Consider the following 10,247-nt stretch of genomic DNA (forward strand, 5'->3'; position numbering starts at 1 on the left):
GCTTGGGAGGCCCAGGGATAGGAGGGAAAGGACTAAATTGAGTGCCTTTGGTGCATGAACTGGAGTGACAGGAGCCATTGTTGAACCTGTATAGAGCCTGCACACATATAGCTTAGAGGGGGACACGATCATTTCAGGATTAAGCACTCCCCCAAAGGGCCAAGTCTGGGACCAAATTGGTCTGGTGCAATCCGTGTATGTCCACTGTCTTGGTGATGCCCTGGTTCTCTGCCCTCCACACAGCTGGTCCTACATTTCCCAGGAAAGTCTTGACTACAGGCTGCTGGCCCCACCCCACAGGCTGCAGATTAAAGCAGACTAAGGGCCTGTGGCAGCACGGGAAACATTTGCTAGAGGGCATTAAGCCAAGCCTTGTGCTGCAGTACAGACAGTAGGTAGCATGGCAGGCCTCAGAGGGGCAGTAGCTAGCTATAGTGTTTTTGGAGTATTGCTGTGGGGTGGTCCTGGGCCCCGCACAGTTGTGGAAGCCAAAACTGCTCTGAATTTGTAGAAACCACCAACTACAGCCCTTAGCTCCCTAAAACTCCCCCCTCCCACCTAGATCTGCATTGCCAGGGGCACTCTGGTCACTTGGGCAGCCAGCCCCAGCCTCACAAGCAACAGAGAAGGATTTTTTACAGCAGTGGGAAATCCACAATGGCCCGGGGAGATTTTTATTGTAGATAGTGATCCCAAAACTGCACGGCAACCACTCAGGAGAAACTCTCAGGAGTTTGTGAGCCTGAGGTTGTGGGAGGCTGCAATGTTCTTGAGGCACTAGGCAAGGTGGTCGCAGTCTAGGCGCTGGCATAAGAACTGAATCTGCATTAATGTTGTAAAAACCACAGGTCACATCTCATGACTCCCTTGAACTCCACCCCACCCAGCTAGTGCTGCATCACCACAGGGACTCTCAACACTGGGTCAATCAGTCCAGCATGTGCACCTAAGGAGCCTCTTTCAACAGCTGTCAGGTGGACCTTATGGGCAGCTGTCAGGTGGCAATAGGCCTAGGGGACCTTGGGCAATTTCCTAAGCTACCTCAGGTCCACTATTGATGGAAGCCAGCTTCAGTTCTCATCAAGGTCACCCCCACATGCCTACAGGTCAAACACAATCAGCAGCCAACCATATATAGTTTTGAGGCTCCAACCAGGAAGCCACAGGCCAGTAACAGGTAATGCTGAAATTGCCATGCATGGGAACCCCACCCAAGAGACAACAAAAACAATACACCCAGAGGCCAGCTTCAGACCATGCCAGAGCACTACCTCATTAGCACCACAAGTGGCGCACCCAAAGAGGGGTCTCAACAGACATAAGAGCCCTCAGAGGCAAAGCTTCCTCTGAGGGGTCAGCCCCAACACAGCAGCTCATACACTGTGGGCGCAGCCAATCCTCATAGTTAGTCAACCTGGGAGTCAATTCCACCCACTGATGCATCGAAAGCAATTAGGCCCAACTACAATAGGAGAACACACACAACACACAGGGACACTCCTGGAACACATGCACAGGAGATTGTGCAATTCAACTACATAGGCACATAATACATAAGGCCTCTCAGCAAAGACTGAGAGACGTAGGAAATCTACCTAATACATTGAAGCAAACATAAACAGCCAGAATGAGGAAACCAAGAAACATCCCAAATAAAAGAACAGAAGAAACCTCCAGAATTGGAACTAAACAAAATGGAGGCAACCAAACTACCAGAGACAGAGTTTAAAACACTGGTTATAAGAATGTTTAATGAACTTGGTGAGAATTTTAACAAAGAGATAGCAAGCATAAAGAAGGACATAAAAACCATGAAAAAGAACCCATCAGAAATGCAGAATACAATAACTGAAATGAAGAATACACTAGAAGGAATCATCAGCAGATTAGATGAAGCAAAGGTTCGTACCAGCAATTTAGAAGACAAGGTAGCAGAATAAACCCAATCAGAATGACAAAAAGAAAAAAGAATAAAAGACAATGAATATAGATTAAGGGGACCTGTGGGACAATGTCAAGTGCAACAATATTTGCATCATAGGAGCATAAGAAGGAAAAGAGAGGGAGCAAGGGATTGAGAAGCTATTTGAAGAAATAATGACCAAAAATTTCCCTAACTTGGTAAAGGAAATTGACATACAAGCCCAGGAAGTGCAGAGAGTCCCAAACATGTTGAACCCAAACAGCCCTACACCAAGAACATCACAGTTAAAATTTCAAAGTTTAAAAACAAAGAGAAAATCATAATAGCAGCAAGAGAAAGACAACTAGTACTCACAAAAGAACCCACAAGACTGTCAGCTGATTTTTCTACAGAAACTTTGCAGACTAGAAGGAAGTGGCAGGAAATATTAAAAGTGATGGAAAAATAAGGGCCTACAACCAAGACTGCTTTACCCAGCAAAGCTATCATTTTACATTGAAGGCGAACTAAAGAGCTTCCCAGATAAGGAAAAGCTAAAGAAAGTCATTATCACCAAGCCAGAAATACAGGAAATGTTAAGAGGACTTCTTTAAGCAGAAAAGAAAAACAAAAAAGTGACAAAAATATGAGGAGTAAAATGCAATAATTATGTACCTATTGATAACACTTAAATTGTAAATGGATTAAATACTCCAATCAAAAGACATAGGGTAGCAGAATGGATAAGAACACAGGATCCATGCACATGCTGTCTGTAAAAGAACCAACTCACATCAAAAGACACACACACAGACTGAAAGTAAAAAGATGGAAAAAGATATTTCACACAAATGGAAACAAGAAAAAAACTGGGGTAGCAATACTTATATCAGATAAAATAGACTTTAAAATGAAGACCATAATAAAAGACAAAGAAGGACATCACATAATAATAAAGGGATCAATCCAACAAGAGGACAAAACCCTAATAAACATTTATGCACCCAACACAGGAGCACCTAAATATATAAAATAAATATTGACAGACATAAAGACAGAGATAAAAAATAACACAATCATAGTAGGGAACTTGAACACTCCATTGACACCATGAACAGATTTTCCAGACAGAAAATCAACATGGAAACAGTGGCCTTAAATGACCCATTAGGCCAGAGGGATTTAATTGGTATTTTTAAAGCATTTCACCCCAAAGCAGCAGAATATACATTCTTTTCAAATGCACATGGAACATTTTCTAAGATAGACCAAATGTTAGGCCACAAAACAAGTCTTAGTAAACTTAAGAAGATTAAAATCATATCAAGTGTCTTCTCTGACAATAGTGGTATGAAACTAGAAATCAATTACAAGAAAAAAAAAACAGAAAAACACAAACACATGGGCTGAATAATATGCTCCTAACTGATGACTGGGTCAAAAATGAATTCAAGGAAGAAATCAAAAGATACCTTGAGACAAAGGAAAATGGAAACACAACAACCCAAAATCTATGGGACATGGTGAGAGAGGTCCTAAGAGGAAAATTCATAGCAATGCAGGCCTACCTAAAGAAACAAGAAAAATCTCAAATCAACAGTCTATCTTTATACATAAGGGAACTGGAAAAAGAACAGCAAAATAAGCCTAAATTGAGTACTACAAAGGAACTAATAAGATCAGAATGGAAGTAAATGAAACACAGACCAAAAAAAAAAAAAAAAAAAAAACCACAAAAGTTCAATGAAACCAAGAGCTGGTTTTTTGAAAAGATAAACAAAATTGACCAACCTTTAACCAGACTCATCAAGAAAAAAAGACAGAGGATCCAAATCAACAAAATCAGAAATGAAAGAGGAGAAGTGACCACAGACACCACAGAAATACAAAAAAAAAAAAAAAATTAAGAAAATACTATGAGCAACTATATGCCAACAAATTAGACATTCTGGAAGAAATGGATAAATTACTAGAAACATACTATCTTTCCAAGGCTAAATCCAGAAAACATAGGAAATCTGAACAGACTTATTACTACCAACGAAATTGAATCAGTAATCAACAAGCTCCTAACAAACAAAAGTCCTAGACTAGATGACTTCAAAGGTGAATTTTATCAAATTTGCAAAAAAGAATTAACACCAATTCTCCTCAAACTATTCCAAAAAATCCAGGAGGAGGGAAGTCTCCCAAACTCATTTTACAAGGCCTCCATTACCCTGATTCCAAAACCAGATAAAGACATACCAAAAAAAACCACAAAAAAACTATTGGCCAATATCCAAAATGAACTTAGATACAGAAATCCTCAACAAAATATTAGCAAACCAAATTCAGCAATACATTAAAATGATCATACCCCATGATCAAGTGGGATTCATTCCTCATATGCAAGGTTGGTTCAATATCCACAAATCAATTAATGTGATATATCACATAAACAAAATGAGAAACAAAAAATAATTCATATCTATACATGAAGAAAAAACATTTGACAAAATCCAACATCCATTTAGGATCGAAACTCTCAGCAAAGTGGGAATAGAGGGAAAAATCTCAACATAACAAGGGGCATATACGAGGTCAGAAAATTAAGTTTACGAATTCATCCTAGAAAAAGTGCTACATACTTAATTGCTTAATATCAGTATAGACACTTTCGAAGTAGCTATGGAAGCTATGAAACAATGCCAGTTCCTAGCTCACCCTTCAAAGCAATTTTGGAACTCTTTTTCTGGAATGGCCATTAGAGCTGTCGTCGTTACCCTTGATATCCTGAATGTCATCAAAATGTCTTTTTTTCAATATTTCCTTTATCTTTGGGTAAAAAAAGAAGTCATTTGGGGGCAGATCAGGTGAGTACAGAGAGAGTGCCAATGCAATTATTTGTTTACTAACTAAAAACTCCCTCACAGACAGTGCCATGTGAGCTAGTGCATTGTCTTGATGCAAGAGCCATGAATTGTTGGTAAAAAGTTCAGGTCATCTAACTTTTGCACAAAGCCTTTTCAATACTTCCAAATAATAAACTTAGTTAACTGTTTGTCCAATTGGTCTAAATTCATAATAAATAATCCATATGGTATCAAAAAATTTAGCAACATAATTGCAACAACTTAGAAAACTTACTTGTCAGACCTCATATGACAAACCCACAGCTAACATCATAGTCAATGTGGGAAAGCTAAAAGCATTCCCCTTAAGATCAGGAACAAGACAAGGATGTCTACTTTTACCACTTTTATTCAATATAGTACTGGAAGTTCTAGCCATAGCAATTAGACAAGAAAAAGAAATAAAAGGCAAACAAATCAGAAAGAAGGAGTAAAATTGTCATTATTTGCAGATGATATGATACTATATATAGAGAACCGCACATATTCCACCCCAAAACTATTAAGACTGATAAATGAACTTAGTAAAGTAGTAGGATACAAAATAAATATTCAGAATTAGTTGCATTTTTATCCACAAATAATGAAGTATCAGAAAGAGAAATTAAGGAAACAATGCCATTTAAAATTGCATTTAAAGAAAATAAACACTTAGGAGTATATTTAACCAATGAAGTAAAAGACCTGTACTCAGAAAATCATAAGACATTGAAGAGATAAATTAAAGGAGATACAAATAAATGGAAACATATACTATGCTCGTGGAGACGAAGAATTAATATAGTTTAAAATATCTATACTACCCAAAGCAATATATAGATTTAATACAATCCTTATCAAAATATCAATGACATGTTTCACAGAACTAGAACAAATAATCCTAAAATTTATATGGAACCATACAAGATCCCAAACAGCCATGGCAATCTTGAGAAATAAGAACAAAGCAGGAGGTGACATGCTACCTGATATCAAATTAACTAGAAGGCAACAATAATCAAAACAGCATGGTATTCATGTGTCTATTTGTTGACCTTTTAAATATTATTAATTACTTTAATTAAACCTCTGCTATTTAATATACAGAACTATTAAATTGTAAATGTTAATGTCAATCATTAAACACCCCTATTTTTAATTTTAAAAAAAAATGCACTCATCTTTGGTTGCTCTAGTTTTTAAACTGGTATCAATGATTATATGTTAATATTCTAAATATATTTTTGTTTTAAATTGCTTTTCTTCATGAAATTGCTACTAAATGATCTATAATACTGCATTGTAATTATATGACAAAGAAAATGTATTTATACAAAGTTAGGTCACATGTATTATTATCCTAGGAATAAAATATGGAATTCTTACAAAAAAAGAAAGCATGGTTTTGGCATAAAAATGGACACATATATCAATGGAATAGAATAGAAAGCCCACAAATAATTCCATGTCTATATGGTCATTTAATCTATGAAAAAGGAAGCAAGAATTTACATTGAGGTAAAACAGTCTATTTAATAAATGGTTCTGGGAAAATTGGACAGATACTTGCAAAAAATAATGAAACCCAACCACCTTCTTATGCCATATACAAAAATAAACTCAAAATGGATTAAAGACTTAAATGTAAGACCTGAAACCATAAAACTTCTAGAAGAAAATAAAGGAAGTAAATTTGCAGACATTACACTTAGTAATATTTTTACTTATATATTCCCTCGGGCAAAGGAAGCAAAAGAAAAAATAAACAAACGGGACTATATCAAACTAACAAGTTTTTTCACAGCAAAGGAAGCCATCAACAAAACAAAAGATATCCTACTGAATGGGAGAAGATATTTGTCAATAATACATCTAATAAGGGGTTAATATCCAAAATTTATTTAAAAACGTATGCCACTAAGCACCAATAAAAACAAACAACCCAATTAAAAGATGAGCAGAGGACATGAAGAGACATTTCTCTAAACAGGACATACAAATGGACGATAGACATATAAAAAGATACTCAACATCACCGATCATCAGAGAAAAGCAAATAAAACCACAATGAGATACCACCTCACTCCTGTCAGAATGCTTATCATCAATAAATCAACAAATAACACAAGTGTTGGCAAGGAAGTGAAGAGAAGGGAACCTTCCTGCACTGTTGGTGCGATTGCAAATTGGTGCAGCCACGATGGAAAACAGTATGGAGTATTCTCAAAAAATTACAAATAGAACTACTTTCTGACCCAGAAATTACATTCCTAGGTATTTATCCAAAGAAATCCAAAACACTAATTTGAAAAACTATACACACCACTACGTTTATTGCAGTGTTATTCACAATAGCCAAGATATGGAAACAACCGAAATGCCCATCAATAGACAATTGGGTAAAGAAATTGTGGTACATTTATACAATGCTGTATTACTTGGCCATAAGAAAGAATGAAATCTTCCCATTTGCAACTACATGGATGGACCTAGAAAATATTGTGCTAAGTGAAATAAGTTAGATAAATAAATAAGTTAGATAAATAAAAGAAATAAGTTAGATAAATAAAGATAAATATCATATGATCTCACTTATATGTAGAATCTAACAAACAGAATAAACAAGCAAACAAAAAAGAAATAGTCTCAGAGATACAGAGAAAAAAACTGATGGCTGTTAGATGGGTCGGGGGAGTCGTGGGGGGAGGTGAAGGGATTATAACGTACAAATTGGTAGTCACAAAATAGTCACAGGGATGTGAAATACAGTGTGGGGAGTATAATCAATAATGTTGTATAGATTACGTAGATTGTCATATGGGTACTGGAGAATCACTTCATCGATTGTGTAGATGCCTGATCACTGTGCTGTATACCTGAACCTGATGTAGAATGCTATTGAATGTCAACTATAATTAAATATATATACATACATATATATATACATATATACATATATATATATACAGATATATACATACATATATATATATATATACATATATGTATGTATAGTCACAGGACATAAAGTATAGCATAGAGAATATAGTCAATGGTATAATAACAGCTATATACAATGTCAGAGGGATAGTAGACTGGAAGGAGTATTATCACTTTGTGAGGGGTATAAACGTCTAATCATTAGGTTGTTTTATACACCTGAAACTAATTTTAAAAACTGAAAAAAGGGAAGAATAAATAACTGAAATAAAGAACGAACTAGAAAGAATCACTAGCAGACTAAATGAAGCAGAGGACTGAATCAGCGATTTGTAAGACAATGCAGCAGAAAACACCCAATCAAAACAGAACAACAACAACAAAAAAAGAATCCAGAAAAATGAGGACAGTTTAAGAGACCTCTGGGACAACATCATACATAACAACATTCACATCATAGGGGTACAAACGAAGCAGAGAGAAAGCAAGGGATTGAGAACCTATTTGAAGAAATAATGTCTGAAAACTTTCCTAACCTGGTGACGGAAACAGACATAAAAGTCCAGGAAGCACAGAGTCCCAAACAAGATAAACCCAAAGAGGCCCACACCAAGACACATTATAATTAAAATGGCAAAAGTTAAAGACAAAGAGAGAATTCTAAAAGCAGCCAGAGAAAGGCAACTAGTAACTCAAAAGGGAGCTCCGTAAGATAGTCAGCTTATTTCTCAACAAGAATTTTGCAGGCCAGAAGGGATAGGTAAGAAATATTCAAAGTGATGAGAAGCAAGGACCTACAACCAAGAATGCTTGCTCCAACAAGGCTATCATTTAAAATTGAAGAGCAGATAAAATTGAAGAGAAGATAAAGAGCTTCCCAGACAAGAAAAAGCTAAAGGAGTTCATCACCACCAAACCAGTATTACAAGGAATGTTAAAGAACTTGTTTAAGAAAAGGAAAAAATAAAAAAATATGAATAATAAAATGGCAATAACTACATATCATTAATAATTAATTTCAATGTAAATGGATTAAATGCTCCAATCAAAAACATAGGGTAGCTGAATGGATAAGAAAACAAAATCCTCACATATGCTGCCTACAAGACACTCACTTCAGATTGATACACACTCAGACTGAAAGTGAGGCAAGGGAAAAAGATATTTCATGAAAGTGGAAATAAACAAACTAAAAGCTCTGGTAGCAACACTTACATCAGACAAAATCAACTTCAAAACAAAGGCTAATAACAAGAGACAAAAAAGGACCCATTAATCCCACTTCAGGGTATTTATCTGAAGAAACCCAAAATACTACTTCAAAGGGACATGTGCATCCCAATGTTCATTGCATCATTATTTACAATAGCCAAGATGTGGAGACAGCCTGGGTGTCCATCAATGGATGAATGGATAAAGAGGAAGTGATAAAATTATATAATGGGATATTGCTCAGCCATGGAAGGGAATGGGTTCTTGCCATCTGCGGTGGCATGGATAGACTTGGAGGATATTTTGTTGAGTGAAGCATATTAGACAGAAAGACAGATGGAATGTGATTTCACTTATATGTGGAATCTAAGGAACAAAGCAAACAAACAAAACAGAAACAAACTCATAGGTAGAGAACATTGTGATGGTTACCAGATGAGAAGGGTGCTGAAGAGGTGAGTGAAAAAGGGGAAGGGATTAAGAAGTACAAATTGGTTGTTATAAAGTAGTTGTGGGCATATAGGTTATAGCATAAGGAATAGCATCAACAATATTGCAATACCTATATGTATAGTTTCAGATGAGTATTAAATTTATCAGGTGACAGATGGGAGAGGATTGGGGGTAAAAAAGTGAACGGATTAAGAAGTACAAATTAGGTGGTGAACACAAAATGTGATACATATAGATGATGAATTTCACCCCAATAAACTTTAATTTAAAAAAAGTAAAAATTGATAATTAGATAATAGTCATCAGGATGTAAAGTAAAGCATAGAGAATATAATCAATGACATGGTAATAACTATGTATAATTCCACGTGGGTAATGGCTAGTCAGGTGGATCACCTCTCAAATTATACAAATGCCTAACTGTAATGCTGTATACCTGAAATTAATACAAAAGAATATTGGATGTTAAATGTTATTGTAAAATGGAAAAGGGGTGGAGGTGAAGGGCAATAAGTGGTCCAAAGATGCCCAACACTTGATATACACATGCTATATACATAATTCCTCCCCTTGAATGTGAGCAGAACTTGTGACTAGATTAATAATCCATTTACTTTTCTTTTTAATTAAAGTTTATTGGGGTGACAATTGTTAGTAAAGTTACATAGATTTCAGGTGCACAATTCTGTATTACATCATCTATAAATCACATTGTGTCTTCATCACGCAGAGTCATTTCTCCTTCCATCACCATATATTTGATCCCCCTTATCCTCATCTCTCATCCTCCACTCCCCTTATCCTCTGGCAACCACTAAACTATTGTCTGTGTCTATGAGTTTTTGTTTCTCATTTGTTTATCTTGT

The sequence above is a fragment of the Rhinolophus hipposideros genome (assembly GCF_964194185.1).
Source record: "Rhinolophus hipposideros genome assembly, chromosome: 24".
Taxonomy (NCBI): Eukaryota; Metazoa; Chordata; class Mammalia; order Chiroptera; family Rhinolophidae; genus Rhinolophus; species Rhinolophus hipposideros.